The sequence below is a fragment of the Lytechinus pictus genome, chromosome 11, assembly GCF_037042905.1.
Source record: "Lytechinus pictus isolate F3 Inbred chromosome 11, Lp3.0, whole genome shotgun sequence".
NCBI classification, from domain to species: Eukaryota; Metazoa; Echinodermata; class Echinoidea; order Temnopleuroida; family Toxopneustidae; genus Lytechinus; species Lytechinus pictus.
This window is the reverse complement of record NC_087255.1, coordinates 33,579,713-33,604,815: the sequence shown is the minus strand read 5'-3', so window position 1 is coordinate 33,604,815 and position 25,103 is coordinate 33,579,713. Positions and strand designations below refer to the sequence as shown.

The 25,103-nt window shown below is 37.5% G+C and overlaps 1 pseudogene; it reads right to left on the bottom strand.

Moving 5' to 3' along the window:
* LOC129271235 (uncharacterized) overlaps nt 1-22,434 on the bottom strand; it is a 38,042-nt pseudogene extending 15,608 nt beyond the window's left edge.
* Nucleotides 22,435-25,103: the final 2,669 nt, after the last annotated feature.

Sequence of the window (25,103 nt, the reverse complement as noted above, 5' to 3'; positions counted from 1 at the left end):
ATAAAATACATAAGAAAACAAATATAATTTTTGAAATTTTTTTAAAGTACATTTGATCAGATTTAGATAATTAGAGCAAACTTTGGATTTTACGCATAAATTAGCATAATTAATTAGCAATGAGTTTTCCTCAGAATTTGATCTTGTAGTTTTGTAGATTATGCCATGGGGAACACGCGTGCAAATTTTTGTTGCGATCGCGCGTTCGACGGCCGAGATCACAAGGGGGGCTGAATCAGTGCCCCCCTCAGTCTTCTTAGACATCGAAATGGCCCAGTCCATTTAGGGTTAATTGCAACAAAAAACGCAGCTGTGAGGATTCTAAAAAAGAATCAAATTCGATAAACTAGTTGCCACAGATAAGCATCTGAAACAATATAGTATGTCAACTACTAATTTTCCAGTAAATACAATAACTACACACATGTATCTAGATATTTAAGGGGTGCAGGAAATCAGGAAATCATTGCAGCTATTGCTGAAACCAAAATCAATAAAATAATTTTCAAAATAAATCATACACAGTTAGTAGTAGTAGTGGTAGTAGTAGTAGTGGTAGTAGTGGTAGTGGTAGTGGTAGTGGTGGTGGTGGTGGTGGTGGTGGTGGTGGTGGTGGTAGTGGTAGTGGGGGTGGTGGTGGTGGTGGTGGTGGTAGTGGTAGTGGTAGTGGTAGTGGTAGTGGTAGTGGTAGTGGTAGTAGTAGTAGTAGTAGTAGTAGTAATAGTAGTAGTAGTAGTAGTAGTAGTAGTAGTAGTAGTAGTAGTAGTAGCAGTAGCAGTAGTATGGTATTTATTCTATCAAGAAAACTGGCAAAACAGTCCAAAGACTGACAAATCCAGTGTACAGTATAAACAAAGTACAATATTATAAAGATGAAATATAAGCAAAAAATACAACTAACCAATTATCATATTAAACAATCATAAAAAATATACCAAGAAAAAAAGGAATAAAAAGAAAAACTTTAAAAAGTAACATGATGATTGATGAAGCATGTACAAATGTCAAGAAGTGTAAAGGTGTAATTCGAACAGAACGCAACTAGGGCATTAATGCTATGTTACATATATAACCATGGAATACGGGGACAGAAAAAAAAGCAAATGAGAGAAGGAAGAGAAAAGAGAGAGAGGATGAGATAGGATGAATGAAGAAAAGAGAGGAAGAAAGAAAGAGAGTGGGAGGAAAGAGACAGAAAGGAAACTAAAAGATAAAGGAGGGGAAGATGACAGGAAAATAATGGAAAAGAAGACCAACAGAAATGGGAGAAAGAAAAATAGGAGGAAAATATGGATGCAAAGCTGGTTTTAACCTTGTAAAAATATAGCAGTGAAAACACATGATAAACTTATAAAAATCTACATAATATGAAAATATATCAGAAGTCATAACAAAATGATTTAAATAAATAGAAAATAAAGAGACTGTGATCACCATTCTTAGGTCTTCTGGTTTAGTTTTTTGAGTGATTTCTAGGAATGAACTTTGACATTTAGACTTTGACCTTGAACCCATTTTCTTGTTCGCCTTGGCAGTGTCATTGATGGCATTTTGCTGAGACTTGGCAAGCGGCAACCTCTCTGGAGTAACAACTGGGTCTGGAATATAAGAATAAGATTTGTGGTGCACAGATAAAATACAAATGCTCAGTGTTGGAGCAGAGGACCTGGTTAAATATCTGGAGAGCATTTCATAAAACATTTGTCAGTGAATTTCACTAATTTGATCTCATTCAATCAGATGCAAGGATTTCAGTGGCTTATAACATCTGTCAGTGGAAATTACTCTGTTTTATCAAACGCTCAACAGGTCGATGTGATCATCGCTTGGATAAAAACTTCTTAAGCATTAAATACATGTAGTCATTCCATTTAGTGTTCATTTACAAGCATGCAATTTCTGTGCAACATCAAATTCTGAAATGTGACTACAGAGGGGTCTCCAAATCCAGTTTTAATTCACTGAACAAGAGCGTTTTCTTTTAAACTCTTGCCATTCACTATTTTTTGTGAGGAGGGAGCAACAGACAAGTTGAGTTTAATAGTAACCATGGGTTCCAGAGGTTCAATACATAGACCAAATATTATTGATATTATTATCCCGGCTTTAGCCTCAACCCTAATAAGACATCAGCCCCCCCCCCCCCCCGACATTTTTCATAATAAATCAGCTGCACAATTTTTTTTTAAGACATTGCTCGCTGACTTTTTACTTTCAATTCTCACACAACTTTTGAGACCAAAATCGCAACCCCCGGGTACGCGGTTCCGAAATTACGAAACTTTCATAAGTGCATGCAGACCCACAATAGCTCAAAATAGTGATTTCATGTACAAATCCAATACAAATGTTGTTTTTAGCTAAACTTCATTAAGTATCATTATTTTTCCTTTTACTGATTAAAATCAAATAGTTTCATCTTGTTTATGGTCAATAAAAAAGTCCCAGACAATTTCCATTGAAAAAAACAATAAAAAACAAAAAGTCGAAAAACATGAAAATACATAAGAAATTTAGAAAACAATACAAAAGAAAATAAATGTGATGTTGACTTCTTTTCAGTACATTTGATCCTATAAGGAGTCTGTGAATCAAAAATTTGCATTTTAGAGGTACGTATTATTTAGTTAATTAGAGCAAACTTTTGATTTTACACATAAATTAGCATAATTAATTAGCCATGAGATTAGCCAAGATCATAAGGGGGCTGAATCAGCCCCCCCCCCCCAGTCTTCTTAGGTGCCAAAATAGCCTAATCTATTTAGCTAGCTGCCACTTCTAGCACTCAGTACATTCAACAAGGATCTTCTATTACTCCTGTCAGGTACTCATTCCCCTCACCTGGGTTGAGTGCAGCACAATTTGACTAATTTCTTGCTGAAAGAAGACCTGCTTTGGCGGATTTGAACCCACGACCCCCTATACATGAGAGTCAGAATCACAAAACAACAATCTCACCAACAAATTACCAATTTCAAGATCAACTGAAACAAGGAAGAGGATGAAACGTAGAATTGTTGAGAGATCATATATCGACCGAAACTGTAAGCTAATATCTGGGTAACCTTTCTCTTTAATAGTCTGCACATTATCAAAGTTAACATGAGCAAAACCAAGTATTAGCTCTCAGCAAATACTTGGTTTTGGATTTCAGTAGCTTACATGCCATGCTCTCCATTACTTCTCTTCCATCTCAGGTAACTTACCCATGTTTTCTTTGTTGTTGGCTCTCTCCCTCTCATCAACAGGTTTCTATGAATAACAAAAATTAAATTGCATTAACAAACATGTACATAGACAGTTAAGGAAAATGTAGGATTAGTCACCAGTAGTTTACATGCAAATGTGACTTAATATTAATTTCATGAAGATAGAGTAACTTCTAGAATACATATAATTGAAATGTTTGCACATGCAAAACCAAATCTCACACTGACGTCCAACTCTACACGAGTCAAAACGTGAGTTTGGGTGAAGATGTGCAACTCCTTATCTAATGCTCCATGAACCGCCCTTCCGCCAACAACCCTGGCATAGAGAGATGATGAAAAAAAGGTGGTAGAAGGAACAACAAATGAAGGAATTAATCTCTGATGACATAAAATCACAAATCAACCATTGCTTAGGTGATGTAAGGAACGGTCATCAGGGTCATGTCACATGAAGCTTGGTGATTCATCCTGGGATGATTTTTACAATTGATCATACACATTAATCAATGGAATCAATTGTAGAGCATTGCCCAAAAATCAATTGTTGTGCTTAATGTAACTGGGGCAAAGTGCAGGGATGCCAGTGGGTAGAGAAAACAAGGCAAACGCCAAGCGTTGTCTCGCCTGCATATTGCAGTCATGAAGAGAATGCATGTCAAATCTGAAGGGTAACATTTAAGAAACTTTGACAGCTTTTCTATTGTACCATTGGCAAATTTGTGTGAATATTATAAATGGTGCCAAGAACTATAGCTCATTAAATAAATAACAACAGTTTTTAAATAATAAACAAGTAAAATACAAAATCTGGTTCAGGTATAGAGAGTACTGAGTTCTGAAATAAAATGTTAGTGTTAACCCTATCTAGGCCGGGGTATTTTGGGAGTTCATATGGCCGGGGGGGGGGGCCTCCCAGGCCCCCCTTGAGATCTCGGCCGTCGACCGCGCGATTGCACCGAAAATTGGCACGCAGGTTGTCTGGTTTATAATCTACAAAATTGTATAATTTATTTCATGTGAATTTTTATTAAGTAATTATGCTAATTTATGCATAATTAGTATGCAAAAATCATACTTTTTCCGTTAACTCCATAAATAAAGCTCCAAATGTTATAATTTTTGGCATAGAAACTCTTTGTGGTGTTCTTAGCAAGTTTACATGAGAAAAATTGTGATATCAGATCAATTTCTTATGTATTATATTGTTTTTTGCAGTTTCTTATGTATTTCTCTGTTTTTTGGACCCTTTGTTTTTCATTGTTTTTTCAATGAAATTCGTTGGGGACTCTTCTAAGATCATAAACAGCATAAAATACATACATTTAGACCAGCAAAACTAAAAATAATCATACATTTATGATTTTTGGTTGAAAACACAAGTTACATTGACTTTGTACACGAATTCACGTTTTTGAGCAATTTTTGGTCTGACATGCACTTACATAACGTCACGTAATTTCGGTACCGCGTACCCGGGTGACGCAAAATTGGTCTCAAAAGTTGCGCAAGACTTGAAAGTAAAAAGTCAGTGAGCAGCGCGGTCAAAAAAATTTGCGCGGCGAAAATATCGCGCGACTCGTTGAGGGGGGGCCTCGGTTAGATATGGTTAATCCTAAAACCGCCGGGGGGGGGGTTGAATCAACCCACCCTCCTCAACATTTTCTGCGACCATTCCCCTGTGCAAGATCTTTCGACTGCGCCACTCGCTGCTCTCTTACTTTGAAGTCTGGCGCATCTTTTGAGACCAAATTTACGATGAAAATTACGCAACATTACATAAGTGCATGTCAGACCAAAAATTGCTCCAAAACATGATTTTGTGTAGAAAGTCAATGTAAATTGAGTTTTCTCATCTTATTCATAAAGATATGATTATTTGTACTTTCATCAGCTGAAATTGATTGCTTTAGCATAATTATGCTTTAAAAAGGTTCTGCTATAAATTTGGAGAGAAAAAAACTGTTGATAAACAAAGAAATACTTAAGAAATTCATAAAACAATAAAATACAGTAAAAAATCATTTTCAAACCAGGATTTTTTTCATTTCTAATTGCTAGCAATGGTATTAAGAATATTAACACTAAAAGTTAGCATTCTGTGAGCTTTTTCTAGTGAATTAAAGCAAAAAAGAGGGTTTACACATAAATTAGCATAATTAATTCCTGAAAAATTAACCATACAGCTAGAGGGGGTTGATTCACCCCCCCCCCCCCACCCCCAGGCAAGCTTACACCCAAAAAAGCCTGGTCTGGTTAGGAAACAAAAACCAGAGAAGCAGAGTTGTAGTAAAAGTAAGAGTTAAAAATTCTATCATTTGTTTTTAGTCTTTAATAACTACACCTACATCAACTTTAAACTGGCTGAGTTCCCCTTTATATTATTAAACCAGGGAGCATTTCATGAAAAATTGTCATTGATTTTAACTGAAATATTTGTTCTGAGCCAATCAGGTGCAAGGATTTCAGTAGCTTATAACAATAGTCAGTGAAAATTACCAACTGTATGTTTTATGAAAGGCTCACCTACAGGAAACTCAGGCCATATACTTCAGCTGTGAAGAAACCATTTACCTGGGTAGCTGATCGATGGATATAATTCTGAAATCGATCAACATCTAGCTTGCTGTCAAACACAGGTGTCTCTTCATCTTCCTCATCCTCCTCATAATCATCATCATCTGTCTCTTCTTCCTCTTGCTGAGAGTCTGTAAGAAAAAGAATATTCAACCAACATTACAGGGAGAGAGACATATCTTCACTTCTACCAAAAGGCAGCTAGGGCGTTCATTTGAAACAAAACTTCGTCTGTTACAATTTAATCAGCGGTCATCCGAACTATTGTATCGCAGATACGACAGTGCAAACCAATTTCAGAGAAAATCGGCTTCAAAGTTTACTGTACTTTCCACACTTTTGTAAAATATCCTCAAATACCGTTGGCATGAAAAAAATGTGTTTTATAATTGATCCAGAGACGTCAAATTCTACTCACATACTTGCTGATTCTTTCTAACCATAATATCCAAGTTTCATGAAAAGCCAATCATAATACTCAAATTATCTTGATATTTCACAATCTTCTAAAACTTTGTTAAAGTTTTTGCTATTGATATTTACATGTAGATACCACTTCATGGCCAAAAGTCATATGAGGTCAATGATTTTTGTTTAATGCGTGTTTCATTGTAGAGGTCAATGAACTTAATTTTGTGCCTTGCAAATTCATACCAAATGATCAGTGACACTTCCTTGCCCATACATGTATATCAACTTAAAATGTAATAAGACCTTATAAATTAAGTACCGTAATGATGGCATTTCACAAAAACTAAAGCTAGAGCTTAAGATCATGTTGACGCCACATCCTCCGTCACAACTGTTGGTAATATGATGCCCCTTCTGCCTAACAAGCGAAACCTAAACTAAATTTAATTCCAACTAAAATCCATTTAAAGTTCTCTAATCATAAAACCTCAAAAGACCCTAAACAAGGAAACATGTTGGATACGTGTACTGTATGTAAGAAGTTGAATGACTCACCATTATCTTGTTGATATTCATTGAGTGCAGATGGGTCCATGATAGAATCACTGAGGGTATCTAAATAGCTAGTGTGAGGGCCTTTCTCTTTGATAGGACCACCTCTTCTGGATAATTAATGGATGAAAACAGACAAAAATATATTTTTTTTTTTTCAGGGGCTACTCTTCACAGCCTACTGTCTCAATCTAAAACATAAAGGTTGAACATTGTGATGGATGGGAAATTCCAGGGCCCTGTCTTTCAAAAAGTTATGATTGATCCAATCAATCTCAAGCATATGGATATCCAACAATGTCATTTTTTTTTTTTCAGAAATTTGTTTGATGTCCTTTGAAAATGAAAAGAAGCATACTTAATTATCAAGCAAACAGATAATGTATGGCTTTACATCATTTCTAGTAATTATTTTAAACAAACATTTTTATGTTGACGTTGCTGGCTTTCCATAGTTGCGATTGATCAGATCAATCGCAACTCTTTGTAAGATGGGCCCTAGGGCTCCCTTTTTTAGTTTCCAATGCTCTTTTGAGCATTTCGGGTGCTAATACCTTGGTCACATTTACTCTATGGCGGCCGTACGGCAATTCAAAAATAGTCGTTTCAACATTTTTGTACCAGCTACATATAGGTGGCTTGGATTAAAATTAATAAAACAGCATTTTTTTTACTCGCCGTACGGCCAACAGAGCAAATGTGATTGAGGTATAAATCGCCCCGCCCCCTTGCAATTTTTCCCCTGGATGAAAGTGATACTCAAAGGACAATTCCTGCAAACAACTTTGATGACTGTAGACAGTTAAATGGAGAGTTGCCGAAGGACTGCATCAAAATCAGCTAAGTCTAAGTCTAGAGGATAATTTACGACGAATTAAATATTGCTGAAAGCGGGTGGGTGTTTCATAAAGCTGTTCGTAAGATACGAATGACTTTACGCACGATTGGTAACCCATTCTCATGCCAAGTGATACATCCCTATGTAATTGAGTTAGGACCCAAGATCATGTTCCAGTCATGTGTAAATTTGTGCATAAATTTACGAACAGCTTTATGAAACACCCACCAGTAATCATGGCACTCAAAATATCTGCCTTTTCTCCATTCACTGTATAGAGCGGAATGATGCCTATCCAACATCATAAGACTGCAACTAAGAATACAGAAACAATTCATAAATATTTATCCAACAATTTCTGTTATATAAATTGATATGTCTGTGCTATATCTATTGAAATTTCAAGCATCTCATTGGATGAGAGCAAACCCTGTCAGACAAAAATTGTGAGAAGATAACTCGTGAAATACTCCCCTAGTAATACAAATTTACCTAATTGAGTCAGTGATAATATATTTGGCTCTTTTTAATACAGTCAATTACTGCAAACATAGCAGATGACATGTATACATATGCTTAAGAAATTAGAAAAGTATAACTGTATAAAGTAACAATGGAATAGCTTTGAGTATATATGCCAATGATAAGCTAGTCTGCAGGCACAGACCTTGATTGAAAACTTTGATTGATAGCACCGATACAACTTGCCAAAACACAAGGAACCTTCTGTGTATGAAGTCAGGGCCAAGGGTTTTCAAATAATAATATGCAACATTTTATAGTACTTAATACAATGTTTCTAAGTGCTACATACTATAACCACGGCCTTAGCATGGCCACTCTGATTGGGTGCATCGAGCATTCAACAAATTCTTTCCTACCAAGTACCCGTTTATTACACCTGGGTGGAGAGCGGCAAATGTAGATAGATGCATTGCCGAAGGATGCAAGTGCTGCAGTGAGATTTTAACCCCAGATTTTGTGGTTCAAAGTCTGAAGACTTATCCACTGAGCCACAACATCTCTACAAATCAAAAGTCAAGTCAATTCGAGAAACCACTTCCAGACCTCTCAATCCAACATGGCTGTTCTTAGTTCATTAATGCTATCAAGGCATGAGTCTTTCTTCAGAACATTGATATAATTGGCCTGACTTCTCTCTCTTGCTGTGCCTTGTCTAGGCTCCAAGAGGATGAGAGGATTTGCAGATAGTTCAACATGTCGGACACAATGACCTGCCAACCTCATCCTTCTCACTTGTACTTTAATAGATACTTTTAGCAAACCACCATATAGATTAACAGTTCGTAAAAATTCATCCAAGAACACATTTAGGGCTATCCTAAGCATGCGTGTGTACATTCCATCCACTGCTTTCTCTCGTTGGACCATATTAAGTGTGCATGTCTCTGATCCATACAGCAGCACAGACTCAACCGTTGAAACAAACAGGATTGATTTAGGCTGCATACTTTAGGCTTATCAGACCACTTTCCTTCAGAGAAGGGTTAGATAACCCAGGGAAGGGGTCTAAGGAAATTACATGTATCATACCGAGTTAAGAAGATAACCCAGTGCCTATGGGAGCCAAGAGATTCCTGTACAAAGCCTATCCAAGTCAGAGAATACAATAGAGAAGAGTTGATCCAATATCAAGAGAAGGTGTGTTTCCACTGTACAAAATATATTAATACTAATATCACATTATGTCGTAACGTCCCTATGCGCTTCCAAAGGACTTGGATATTATTACCCTGGCTTTAGCCCCGCAGCCTTTTACAGCGCGGTGGCATTTCAAGGAATAAATTCCTGCCAGGTACCCATTTACCTCACCTGGGTTGAGTGCAGCACAATGTGGATGAATTTTTTGCTGAAAGAAATTACGCCATGGCTGGGATATGTGGCTATCAGAGTATTCAATCATCAAAGGGTTAATAATCAATCCCTACCTTCTATCAGCATCTCCCCCGGGTGCTCGTGTAATACGAGGTATAGCTTTCAAACGCTTTGGGTCATCATAGAAGAGATCCTTAACAACAGACATGACCCGATCAGAATGAGCAAGGGCAGCATTCAGTTGTTTCTCATCATACAGGATCTCCCGTAGCAAGCCAGCCTGTGATCCCTCACTTTGAGATCTCTCTTTCTTAGCTGTCAATGAAACATGAAATTTTTTCTCACGGTTATATTGATCCTTTATACATTTAAGGATACATACAAGTTGTGGTAACAATCTCAAAATGAGTTAGAACAGAATCTCATGAAATTACCACAGAGTGTTTGTATGTATAAATAAAAAATATATGCCAATTGATTCTGGAAGAAAATCTGTGACTGCTGAGAAATAAGCAAAATATGAATGGAATTCCATCAAATGTCAGGTATTTTTCAAAGCAATATTAAACTGTCCCACATATGCTTTTCTGTTCTAGTGATCATCAGAATTATTGATTTTGAGCTAAGATTTCATGATTTTACAGACAGAGATAAGTTTACATTAATGTATCAGATCAAGCTGTATGATAATATTTTGACAATTTTTAACTTTGATTTAAAAGACTGTCTTATGAAATAATTCTTTGCTGCATCTTCTGTCTATTTATGTGTAAAGTTATATTGATCCTTTCTACATTAATGTAACTATCAAATTTCCACATATTCAGGGGCATGAGTGATAAATAAATCAAAAATATATGAAGATCTGAGAAAAAGCTGAATTGAAAGAGCTCCCATACTTTTGTAAACAGGAAAGCTGAAATTAAGCTGAAAATCAACCCCCCCAAAAAAAAAAAAAAAAAAAACTACACTGTCAGATCTATGCATATTATTGTAAGGATTTGTTGTAACAGGATTTGTTCAATGAGGCACCTTTTTTTTTTATCGCATGCATTCAGAATTATGAAGATGTACACATAATGATAATAGAATATTGCCCATACATGAATACTGTACCTTTAAGAATAGCTTTTTTTCTTTTCTCCTCTTTGATAATCTCTAAATTACCCGATTGATGAACGGCATGACGTCGATCCTGAATAAAGAATAAGAAAATTATAAGATGGCGGATAATTACAAATTCAGCAGGGAGATTACAAACAAGAGCCTGCAAAAATGAGACAATTACTCTGGTCCTACGAAACCTACATTGGCTACCTGACCATTCCTGTATTATCTAAGCATGTTTACACATGAACGCTTTTCAATTTTTTTGTTAGCATGACTAAGGCTTTGAGGTTAACTGGCTTACTCATAAAGCATGCTTATTATTCTTAACTCAACCATGCATAATGATCAAATCTTGAAGCTAGGGAATTCCACAGTTTCCATGTAAAGTTGAATCCAATAAAACATATTCTCATAAAAACCTCCAAGTCATAACTGTTTCAGGGAATACATGTACGTACTCATACAGTATAATCGAATAGTGATAAATTTGAATGGTATATGTTTAAGATATTAACCAAAACTTAGAATATATTATAGGTGTTTAAAAGTTTCATACAAATACTACTTGTAATGACGGGCCTACATTCAAAGGCAACTTGCCATAAATCTGTGACGTGTCTTTTACCAGGAACTAAGCTATAATAATGATATGGTAATAACATTCTGCATTTATATCGCGCTAAATATATAGCACTTAGTATCGGAACGACATCTCTAGAGAGCTTTACAGATATATTATTACCCCAGTCATCGGATCCTTGCATGCCCACATACAATGTACATGTATTCACCTTCTCCACTCCCTGGGGAGCATTCCAACAAGAGTTCCAAGACTCAATAGCTAGGCATACTACATATAGGCTTTTGCATCCTACCAGGTACCCATTTAACACCTAGGTGGAGAGTGGCAAAGTGTGGATCAACACCTTGCCAAGCCATGGTGAGATTCGAACACATAACCCTCTGATTACAAGGCAAGAGTCAGAATCGCTAGTCCACTACACCACGACGCTTCCGCAAAGGGATGCTAAATGTCTTTTCATTGCAGCTTTACTCCAGTCCCCATTTATCAGACTACATATGGTGACTGTGTGTGATGACGTGTGATGAAAAGCTGCTTTTAGGATACTTAGATAACTCACTATTATCATTATAACTCACTATTATCATTATTATTGTTAGTGTGATTATTATTATTATTTGTTGCTGCTGTTGCTAATTTTTACGTTTGTCTCTTTTTCCCCTAAATATTTTTTTTCTCGTCTCATTTTTTTTTCTCATGTTCTTTTTTATAGACTATTTGTATTTGATATACACAAATACATATAATATTGAAATTCGTTCTTCACTTATCGAATTGTTTGTATATTGTATTTTTGTTTATTATGGCTAACATGACATATACTTGTAAATACCCATGTGCTTCTTGCAAAAAACCTGTTAAGAAAAATCAGAAAGGACTAAAATGTACCATGTGTAACCAATGGCTGCATATAATTTGCGCAGGAGTGTCACGTAATAAATATGATAACATGTCAGAATGTTTTGTAAATTGGCAATGCAACATTTGCATTTTCAAGCAAATGCCGTTTCATAACATTTTGGTTGAAGATGAAGGAGAGCCACGACTTAAAGATCAGTCAAGTCATGTACAATCCAATTTTCAAAATAATCTTATGTACAATGAATTGAAGGGAAATCAGGGCCTTAAAATTGCCCAGCTGAATGTTAATAGTATCCTTAAGCACATTGATGAGGTGAGGTCATTCGTTAAATGTAATAATATTCATTTGCTCGCTTTAAATGAGACCAAAGTTGACAATTCAATTTTTTATGACGAAATTAAGATTGATAATTTCTCCCTTGTACGGAGGGACAGAAATCGACACGGGGGTGGAGTGGCGATCTACATTCACGCATCACTTCACTATGAAGAACTAAGTCATGACTCTATGAATGAATTAGAAATTGTCTCTGTCAAACTTTATTTAAAACATTCAAAACCAACTGTTTTCTCAACCTGGTATAGACCACCATCGTCAAACATTGATGTACTAAATCTCTATGAGCATTTTACAAAATACATAGACGGGCTAAGTTTTGACGTAATTTTAGTCGGTGACATAAATTGTGATTTACTGTCACGAACGTTATCAAGTATGAGTAAACAATATAAAGAAATCAATGATAGGTATGGCTTATTTCAAGTAAACAAAACAATACCAACCAGAGTAACTCATGTTTCTGCTACTTTAGTTGATCACATGATTACTAACTGCCCTGATAAGATAAACAAGTGGAATGCCTCTGGCCGTCTCACCTGCATCACGCGATTCAATATAGCAGCAGTGCTGATTTTGAAAACTACTATAACTCGCACAAGATGTTCAGTGATACTTGGTTACTCTTATTTCCACGTTTTATGAACTAGACCAATACACTTATAGAGATATGATGGCAATTCAACAAATACCCCCAACGTGGCCAAAGTTCTTTGACCTTACATGGCCTTTGACCTTGATCATGTGACCTGAAACTCACACAGGATGTTCAGTGATACTTGATTACTATTATGTCCAAGTTTTATGAACTAGACCAACACACTTTCAAATTTATGGCTGTAATTCAACAAATACTCCAATTTGGCCAAAGTTCATTGACCCTAAATGACCTTTGACCTTGATCATGTGACCTGAAACTTGCACAGGATGTTCAGTAATACTTGATTACTATTATGTCCAAGTTTCATGAATCAGATCCATAAACTTTCAAAGTTATGATGGTAATTCAACAGATACCCCCAATTCGGCCAAAGTTCATTGACCCTAAATGACCTTTGACCTTGGTCATGTGACGTGAAACTCATGCAGGATGTTCATTGATACTTGATTAACCTTATGGCCAAGTTTCATGAACTAGGTCCATATACTTTCTAAGTTATGCTGTCATTTCAAAAACTTAACCTTAGGTTAAGATTTTGATGTTGATTCCCCAACATGGTCTAAGTTCATTGACCCTAAATGACCTTTGACCTTGGTCATGTGACATGAAACTCAGGCAGGATGTTCAGTAATACTTGATTAACCTTATGGCCAAGTTTCATGAACTAGGTCCATATACTTTCTAAGTTATGCTGTCATTTCAAAAACTTAACCTCAGGTTAAGATTTGGTGTTGACGCCGCCGCCGCCGTCGCCGTCGCCGCCGCCGCCGCCGTCGCCGCCGCCGCCGCCGTCGGAAAAGCGGCGCCTATAGTCTCACTCTGCTATGCAGGTGAGACAAAAATTACGGTGTTCTACACAACGGAATGAGCGATCATTCTATTAGTTTCTTAGTATGGAATTCTGGAGGAAAAACATCCCCCAGATTAATATCATATAGAAATTGTAAAGATCTTAATCCAGAATTGTTCAAGGACGACATCCGTGCCCAAGAATGGTCAAAACTCAGTGAATGTAAGACAATAGACGAAGCTGTCAACTTATGGCAGAACCTAATATTAAATGTAATAGACAAGCACATGCCCATACGTTGTAGGAGAATTAGAGATAGAGAGTCACCCTGGATGAAATCATATATCTACAAACTCATGAAACAACGTGACAAAATAAAAAAGAAAGCTTGTAAACTTAGTGATGATAATCTTATGCGCGAATATAGAAAATTGCGTAATAAAGTAACTTTCGAAATTGCAAAAGCAAAAAAGAAATACTACTCGAATAAACTGTCGGAATGTAACAATTCCAAAAATACCTGGAAAACTTTGAAATCAATTATACCGAATAAGAAATGTGATTCAAGGGTCACTATCGGTTCTGATAATGCTTCAAAAGCTGCAAACAATTTTAATAATTTTTTTTCTAGCGTTGGAAGCGATCTTGCTAATAAATTACCAAACATTCCCCGAAACCTGCAAGATAACACAAATACTGTAAAGGGCTCATTTGGCTTTTCCCCTGTACAAGAAACTGATGTACTAGATATCATACGAAATTTAAGAAACACGAAATCAGTGGGACTGGATGGCATTTCTGTATTCGTTTTGAAATTATGTGCTTACGAAATAACACCCAGCATCACCTATTTGATAAACTTCTCGTTGAAAACGGGCAAATTCCCCAAGCAATGGAAGATTGCAAAAATTATCCCAATTCATAAAAGTGGAGATAAAACCATTCCATCAAATTTTAGACCCATCTCCCTCCTTCCTTGTGTGTCAAAAATTTTAGAACGTATAGTTCAGAGGCAGGTCCTCTCGTACCTACATATTCACAATATTCTCTCGCCGGCACAATCCGGTTTCCGGGCAAGACATTCAACGATCACAACATTGATCAAAGTAACTGATGACTGGTACCATGCAATTGATAAGAAAGAGTATACCGGTGCGGTGTTCGTCGATCTCAAAAAGGCTTTCGACACCGTAGACTGGGGGATTCTTCTAACGAAGCTTACTAATATCGGGATAAAGGGTACTCCATTGCTATGGATGGAAAGTTACTTGACCGACAGAATTTGTAGGACGCTTGTCAACTCTGAGCTTTCTGCAGAATCTAACATTACCTGCGGAGTCCCGCAAGGTTCACTGCTAGGACCACTATTTTTCATCATGTACATAAATGATTTAATGGACTGTGTGAAATCATGTCAGGTTCAATTGTACGCCGATGACACGGTTCTTTACTTTTCTCACCCATCTATCCAAAACGTAGAGTCAGCTCTTAACTCCGACCTGGAGAATGTTCATAAGTGGATGAATAATAATAAACTGAGTGTCAATTGTAATAAAACAGAATGCATCCTAATCGGAAGTAAACATATGCTTGCTAAATGCAATGTCTTGAATGTAACATTAAACAATTCCCGTATAAACCAAGTGCGTGAATTTAAGTACTTAGGACTGATATGTGATGAAACTTTGACCTGGAATAAACATATCGAAAAACTAGTCCAGAAAGTAAGTAAGATGGTTGGTTTTCTAGGACGATTAAGACGCTCGTTGAATGAATCAGTTGTAAGCTCGATTTATAAGTCTCTTATACTCCCATATTTTGATTATGGCGATGTAATATACAGCTCAGCATGTAATAAATATATCGAACAACTCCAGAAGGTACAGAACAGAGCAGCTCATATCATATTGAGAGTAAAACCAGAGTCACACATATCTGTTGCTGAGTTACATAATTCTCTGGGCTGGCAATTTCTTAACAAAAGGAGAAATCAGCATTGTATTGTTTTTATGTACAAGGTAATGCACGAACTAACTCCACAGTATTTACGTAATGAATTCACGGTCGCACCTCAATATTACTCTTCTCGTTATGGCGAAAAACTACTTTTACCTAAACCACGGACAGAATTCCTTAAGAAATCCTTTAAATATAGAGGTGCCAAGGTATATAATGCCCTACCTTTGGACTTAAAATTGTCTCCTACCATAAACAATTTCAAAACCAAATTATCATCTCACTTCGGTGACCTGCTTACCTTGTCATAAAGTCAATACTGTATTTTTTTTTTTTTTTTTTTTTTTTTTTTTTTCCCTATTCCTTTTTTTCTTCCCATTTCCCCATTGTTCTTTGAACAAACTTTAAATTACTAACTGACTGACACAAAGCGCATTCTCCTTTTCGGTCTTTTATTTCTTACTGGTCATATGAATCAAATTAGTGCATATACATGTTTTTATATATTTATTCCGATGTTGTCTCAATGCAATCTGTACTTTTATCCTGAATTCCATTCAATATTTTTACGCTCTTACTGTTGCCCTCTTAAAATTGTATGCGTTAACCAGAATCAGTTCACAATGATTACATATTCATTTTTATACAATCTATATTCATATTATTCATTTTATTATTCCTTGCTCCTTGTGAAACCTTTTTCAATAACGTGATAGCAGCCTAATTCATTCAATTCTTTCATTTTAAAAATATTTAGTGTAAATTCTTGTCAAACTATTTAATTTTATGATCTTTTCTTATTAGTAACAACATATATCATGTCATTTTTGTTATTTTGTTTGATTTACCGTATATGTTATGCTTCTTTCATATGTGTTTACTTTTTACTTTGTATTGTATATGGACCCCATGGAAGAACAGTATAGTCATGTCGACTAAACTGATAATGGGCTATCCATCCGTTTTGCTTTTTTGTGTTTTTATACGGAAAATAAATACTATACTATACTATACTATAGGATCTATAGGATTTTTAGGCTCTGACTTTTGTCAACGCACCGAATAGTGAACACTATAACACGACTATTCAACATCAAACTTGCCAACACCCATTTTATATATCAATGCAGACTAACATAATAAACAAACTTCCCAAACTCAAACCCATATACAAAGTACACAGCAATGACAAAATTCAGGAATCAACAGGCTTACCAACTCATCTTTGCTCAGCTTATGAACTGTCAAGTCACTTGTTGTGCTCTGTGTAAGAAACAAAGGTAATTGCTTTGACCAGTAAATTGCCACTTGATTCATCTCAACTTTTTCTACTTTTTCTAGTGGCCTACAACCAGCTGAATCAGCTTGTCCACGAAACATTAGGTCCCATTATGGCATCTATAGTCATATTTCCACTACGGCGAGTCGAAAACAGCCTTTTCAATAGTGTAATTTTTTGTAATTTAGCTACATATAGGCACTGTACGGGAAATATGAATGCATCATTAATTATCTTCTCTGATTTCCAATTAGGCTACACCCATTTTGTTTAACATACATATCGTTGGCATTCATCCGGGCAAAAAATATTGGTCAAAATTGGTCAAAAAATTGATTTGGAGATTTTAGCAGAAAATGAAAGTACAAGTCTTATTCTATTCATAACTAAATTTCTAGGCAGCAATTTAACAGAAACAAGGTAATACTTACATCCCAAGTAGCTTTCTTTTTCTTTGGTTTCCTGCTCCTACCAGAAAGAGACTGGGACCGTCTAGGCACCCTCACAAAGGACATCTTGTTTCTGTATTTCAAGTATTGACAAACAAACATTTTTCACTCACTTTTAGTTTTAGTCCACTTAGAGAACCTTTTCTCAGCCAATAATTCATTGTGGAATTTTCATATATCTAGGCTAGCAGAGTCTTAAGGGTCGTCTCCATCAGCCCAAGTTTTTATATTAGCACGCTATTTCTGATCCGGCAAATTATCCCGATCTGAACAATCTCCAGATTATTTGTAATGGAGACGTAATTATCGCGCTAGTTCGCAGGATTAATCTCGCGATTGCTATCCCAAGTCGACTTGGGATTATTTGCAGAATAGCGCGCTATTTTACGAACTATCCCACACTCAAGATTATTTATTCACCGCGCGCGGCGTCACACCATAATGCATCGATGCCGGAATGCAGGAATCGCTCTTCTTGCGATGGTGGAGACGGGGTTTCTTGAATCTTGAGATTAATCGCGAGGAGGGCCGATCAGGCTAAAATCTGGAGATTGAGAAAACTCGGGCTAGTGGAGCACCGCCTTTAGTCTAGTTCTAGACGATTTCAATTGAATTCTATTCTCTCACGTTTCCTACTATCATATGTTTACGCCGACTGAGCGTGCAAATTTGAGAACCTGTCCTCAGATTTGCGCGCTTAGTCGGCTTGGGCGTACGCATGCACTATCGCAATACTTTGGCATCAAGAAAGATCTCTACATGACGCACTTGAATGGAAGCAGAAAGTCTTACCAGGCATTTCGATAAATATGCATTCATGTATTCTCTTTATCCCATGCCGGCGTAAAGCTTGACCTTCGCTCTTCAGGTAGTCCATTTTGATATCAATATATTTTTACAAAACTTTAAAAATTCCCTTGTAGTCTCTGTATTAGCATCAAGTTTATCATGTGGCAGCGTTTGTTTGATTAAAATACTTGTACCCAAAATTCACATTGATAAGTCTCCCCTTGACCTTCTACCTGGGAAGTTGGATGTTTTATTTTTTTTAATTTTGGGCATATATCATAAATATACCAACTAAATGGCATGTTCTACCACTGACCCTTGCGACTCCAGAAAGTTTCTTACAAACCTCTGAGAGCAACAGTGGATTAGCATTTATTGATCCTTCCTTTCACCGAGGACTTTACTTACCTCGAGCGAAGTTCGTGCAGGCTCCACTCCACTTCACTACCGCTACACTACACTCCACCTACCTGAACTTCGAGACTGTGAACTCGATCTGATATTCCGAGCAACAAAGGTGGGAAAATATAAAATTCATGCAACATCACGATCTTTAAAATCAATTAAAACTAATATTCATATTTTACACAAAGTTTTACTTCTTTTCCATGCTTCTATCAGTCTCAAATTGGTGATTTAGAGCCAACATGAAGTTCCTCACACATATAAATAATTCGCTGTCGTATCACATGCGATATGCGCAAGGTACCGGGTCCAATCCGAGCTCGGACCCTTGCGCGCGCATGCGATATTTTGAAATCGGCAGCGAATTATTTATACGTGTGAGGAACTTCATGTTGGCTCTAAATTGACCAATTTTGAGACTGATAGAAGCATGGAAAAGAAGTGAAACTTGGTGTAAAGTAAGGATATTGAATAGTTTTAATTGTTTTTAAAGATCGTGATGTTGCATGAATTTTATATTTTCCCCCCATAAAATCCCACCTTTGCCCATGGAATATCAGATAGAGTAGCAGAAGAATAGCAGAAGAAAATATGATTCCTGTGACAATATTTGCAGATCTTCCCAGTTTTAGAGTGGGTGGGGGAACGATTCCCCCTAACATTATGCTGACAACTGAAAAGCCGGACTTGGTACTATTCTTCAGTGATATACCCAAAGTAGTGATGGCTGAGCTCACAGTACCATTTGAGCCCAATATTCCAAGAGCTAGAGTGAGGAAACTAGAACGATATGCTGCTGGGTGAGGACATTAGGGCAGCCAATTGTGAAACTCAGTTGATTTGATATTATTCACGGCCGATTTCAAAACATCGCATGCGATCGCGATCGGTCGCAGGTCAAACCGATCGCGATTGCATGCGATGTTTTGAAATCGGCCATGAATAATACGTGTGAGGAAAAAGATACTGGCCCAAAATCACCAATTTTGAGGATAACTGGAGGATGGAAACGGAGTGAAATACGGGTGTAGAGTAAGATATTAAGTCAATCATCTTTTTCATTATATTTTTTTTGTTTAATTTTTACGATTATTATGATTGCCATCCCACCTTTGTGACTCGGTATATCCGAAATGGTTCACGGTCCCGATGTTCGGGTAGGTGGAGCGGAGTGTAGCGGTAGTGAAGTGGAGTGGAGCCAGCACAAACATCGCCCGAGGTATCCCTCGTGTATGCCCTACACCCACATGCGACTGTGAACATGACGATTTTGTCCTTCATCACTGCCCACTCCACAAGTCGCATAGAGAGGAGATGATGCAATCCATTGACGTTGGATATCAAAGGACAAGCACCCCTTCCTATCTTGAAGATATATCCCTCTTTTCCCTCCTTGGGACTAACCCCAAATTGTCACCCCAAATGCAATCTATAATAGCATCTTCTTTGGCTTGCTTCATCAAAAGCACCAATGCCAACTTCTAGCACCAGTATCTAAGCAAATAGTATCTAGCAGCTCATCAACCTTGTGACAATCACACTGAGAGTATACCGAGGAGATCATTTGGGTGTGGAAACGACCCACAACGAACAACAACAACAGCTGCAAAGAAAACGGTTTGTTGGTAGGTTTAAGTACCGGTACAGTACGTGTTATAGCCATATTAAGGAGCTTTCGATTGTCTGCGACTGCAACGTAGTCCTAGTTTACCGGAAGTGGTGACACCGCTCGTTCAGTATCACGTTCGTACTTTGATGAAACAGTTTCGATTTAAGTCGACGTACCCGTACCAGGCCACAGCATATACCAGCGTGATAGCGAGCGGGCCGTGGGCCGATGCTCGGCCGGAGAATCAGGCGTAGCATCACGCTACGAACCAGTGGGGCGACTGTGGGTGCAACATTTGCACTCTTGCGCAAAAAGCCGAAAAAAACTGTTGTTTGGAAATAGTACATCAATTACCTATCGGATATGTAGTGTCTGAAAACAGGACACACTAAATGTAATGGAAAAGCTGGTAACAAGCAGTAATTTGCAGCTTACCAGCCCTGCTGAATCAAAACCCCCAAATACGACGAGTCACAGACAGTAGAGGCGCACGGCCAATATTGGAGACTGTCTCCAATGTGGGAGATTATCTCCAATATCAGAGACTTTTGTAAAGAATTTGGGTATCCAATTTCAGAGACAGTCTCCAGTTTTGGAGTCCAATTTCCTTTGTTTACATTTGCTGCAAAAGGATTACCTTGGCAGCAAATAAAAATGTGATAAGCAGATTCCTCATGAAAAATTACCCCTTTTCACCGTCTCCTTTAAATATTCACCGTCTACTTTTGTTTTGATAAGGATTTTTGTTGTCAATCACACACAAAACAAATGGGCTTCTGACCTCGGTGAGACAAAATTTTGGGTGGAAAAAATCATGCTTTTGTTGGTGTTGTTTCTTTTGAGTTTTGTCCTTTTGCAAAGCAAGTCTCCAATGTGGGAGATTGTCTTCCCTATTGGAGAGTCTCCCATATTTATTGGCCGTGCGCCTCTACTGACAGATTTGGGCAGTGAACGAGAAGGCTCGTCACAACTTCGCGCATGCGCAGCGCTCCCAAAATTCCTTCAGACCTTAATCTCATACGTGCACATGGCTCGTCACAGAAAACGAAAGGTCTCCAGTACCTCAGTTCCTGATCCTGCCTGGCGCCATATACTAACCTCGTATATAGTGTGAGTAGGGTGTCTGACGCCACACTGAAAAGTGTCAGCATAAAACAGGCTAATTTAGGGGAAAATATGGCACATTTTTTCGGGGAAGTTCAGGCTACTAGAAAAATGTGATCTGAATTGATTATTAACTTGTGTTTGGCATGTCTGGAAAGAGAAAATTCAGGGGCTTCTTTTGACAGTAAGGACAAGTTTATATGATCATTTTAAATAAGGATTTAGAGATAAATTGCAAACCCTTATTTTTGTGTGTGTTGAGATTGCCATTTCTCCATGCATTTTCTATGGGAAAATGACATTTCTGTTTTGCGCAATTTTTTTCACTTTGAGTCTGACTTTGTCGCAATTTTTCATTGTGATCTGGTTTCCAAATCTTTATAAATATCATAGTTCATACCATCAGATAGAGCATAAAAAATCATATTAGACTCTTTATGGACAAGTTTTTGGCATTAATAATAAATTTATAACAGCTCTCGGAAGCTAAAAATTTGGATTTGTGGGTGTCCATTTCTCAACTACACAGTTATAACGTTGTCGTTAGACACAGTCTGGCACTGGCAGAGAAATGCTGAAAATAGGCCTAATTTCATTCTTCTTTTTTGCAGCCAATAATTGGATTTTTTTCAATAATTACATTTATGTCAGTCTGAAGGTCATTTCTCTTCAAATTTCTTGAAATAAGAAAAATGTTTTTTTTTCTCCAGACACCCTAAGTTAGTGTGAGTGGCCTGGCGCCGGATCCGCCGCTACACTGTCCGCGGCCCGCATAGGTTTGGCCGTGGTCCTGGCCGAGGTCCTGTGACTAGTCACTAGTCTAGTGTGATGCTGGGCAGCTGTGTCTGTGAAACGGTCGATCGAATGATTTCCTAGCATGTTTGGATAAGTAATTTTTCTATAATGATAAGCATTTTATATTCAAACAACCATTCAATAAGAAAACATGAGCAAAAGTAGTTTTTACCTTAAAGTCTATAATTTATAATTCTGAAGTTGAATTTTGGAAACCTCGGCGTCCAGTTAACCAAAACTGAATTTGCCGCTTGAACTACCTTGGTATGGTACCGGTACCGGTAACTCGAGAAACTTCACAAAATGAAGGGGGAAATATTATCATCATCATCCGTTAAAGTACAGTCCACCTGGTGGGTGTTTCCTAAAGCTGCTCCTAAAGTTACGAACGACTTTACGCACAACCTGAACATGTTCTTAGATCATAACTCAATTATGTAGGGATATCACATGACATAGCATAAGATAGAAAGGATCACCAGTCGTGCGTAAAGTGATTCGCATCTTAGGGTAGCAGCAACTCCCATCTTTTTACGTCTTTTGGTCTGACGCAGCCGGGGTTTGAACCCCCGACCTCCCGGTTGTGAGACGGACGCTCTACCAACTGAGCCAACACACCGGTTAAATGGCGTGAAGAGAGAAAGAAAAGGCTACCCTTATCGGCGATTTACGAGCGAAATGGTGCTGAAATGCAACCTAGCTTTTTGCCAAAGACGTCGACGCCGCCCGAGTGCCTGAAACGGGACCCTTTTTGACGCTTTCTCTGGACGCGCGCGGGAACGGGTGCGCGTAGCAGGCCATGTGGAGAGTGACCCCCCCCCCCCCCCCGGTTGTGATCCGGAGAGAGGGAACTTAAGGACGTTCCACAGTTATGTTTGTGCGCATTATGATCTGCGCATAGTTTACACTCTGCGCGCTGACGTCACAATGGATGAACAGGTGATTAATTAGCTGCGGGTATGTGCTGATTTTTCTCATCTTCTGCACTTTAACTGCAGATCAGATGCGTTATTTCATGAAGCTAAAAATTTGAATTATTCCATGAACCATTTAAAAAAAGATTCTCTACAATTTCAAAATACTTTACTCTGCAGTGCTGCCAAGAATCACGAATATTACCCCGAGTTTGAATAAATGGTAGAGTGGTTTTGATTTTTTCTTCACATAGATACAAAGCATTCGGCGCATTTTTGGTGTTTTAAAAAGCACATTTGCTCTAATAAAAATACTGATAGTTTAAAAACAAGCACATGAACCCCTATTTTTTAATGTTTGTTCCTCTTAGGTATACCTTCCTCTACAACTCTACAAATGTTGGTGAAAATGACATGGATTATGAATAAAGTGCAGCATTTATTGTACTTTTGTACTTTTGTTACTGAAATTTCACATTTTTTAGATTGGGATTTTGTTATCTTTTACGCCATTTTTAAGAACTGACAGTGCTGTTAAACTTAAAATTGCAAACAAATAGCACTATAAATATATTCTCTATTCTAACGATACAATTATTAACTCTCTTGCGAAATTTGATGACTTTTTCATGTATTTTGACTGAGTAATACAGGTTTAAACTCATTGTAGTAATCTTGGGCGGTCTAAAAATGCCAAATTCTTTTGAATGCGCAATTCTTAAGAATATCAATTTGGGTGAACTTTGAAGTTCTATAGCAAAAAATCAAGCACATGGACCTATGTTAATTTTTGCATATTTCGAATATTAAGGTTCTAAAGTATCTATGTGCAAAGTTTGGTGAAAATGACATGGATTTCACTTTAACTGTGGAACGTCCTTAAGATAGAGAGCATGAAGAAGAGTAATAATACATTTAATATGCAGGAAATTACATTCGGAGTCCGGTGTTAAATCGTGCGTGTCTATATGACCAGCTTGTTGATGTTTTCCCACATAGCAAATCAACGTACCTCGATCCGCCTGTAAGCCATAATCATAATTTGTCGACTGTTAGTATAAGCAGGGGTCACGGAACCTACTTTATCAGTAAAGGTGTAGGCTTACACAATCGTAAAAATTAATTTTTTATATGTTTTTCATATTCAGCCCCCACCCCCCCCCCCCCTATTCATCACTGTAAAGTAATATTCAGCAGCCCCTTTTCAGAGAGATATATACGTACATTGTATTATTATCGTGAGGAGCGATGCGGGGACTGCATATGTTTAAACGAATTCAGAATCTATATTTTGGAAGTTTGCATCTGTCCCTCACTCTGTAAATATCTGTGATTCGTCACTCAGACTGGCTATTTACCATGTTTACTCTAAAAGAAGGCAAAGAATGGCTGCTTCCAGTTACTACTCCCCCTACTTTAATCCAAATCATCCCAAGCAGTTTTTCATATGTAACTATTTTTTATTCTTATAATGCAGGAAGAATATTTGTTCGTCTACGAGCTGATTAAAGAATACCTTCGTCATATTGACAATTATATTCAAGCGCTACCGTGACCGAGTGAATTCTCTCAGACGTCGACTCGAGGTGCTATCAGTGAGAGCGATCATGTCTTCACACAACTCTAAAACGGCGCCACCGATATTAAACTAGCATGTACCCAGTACACATTACAAACAGGAAAGGACTTCCAAATCAGGGGCGTAACAGGGGTCGGCGGCAGGGGGGGGGGGGGGCAAGTGCCAAAAAATTCCCGGTCATAATCATGGTATGAACAGGCAATGGTGAGGGGGCCAGATATGCCGTATCGGGCAGAATTTATTCCAAAAAAATGTTGCGAGCGAAGCGAAAGAGCACAAATTTTGACATTTTTAATACAGAAATCAAATTTTGAGACAGATTTTGACATAGTGTTCAGAAAATAATATCATTTTCACCCTTCTCTCTTTCATTTTCTTTCCTTGTTTTTTTTTTGTCTGTACGCCACTGTGAACGGGATTATTTCTTTAATGATTGTGCGCGAAGATCTATGCGGCGGT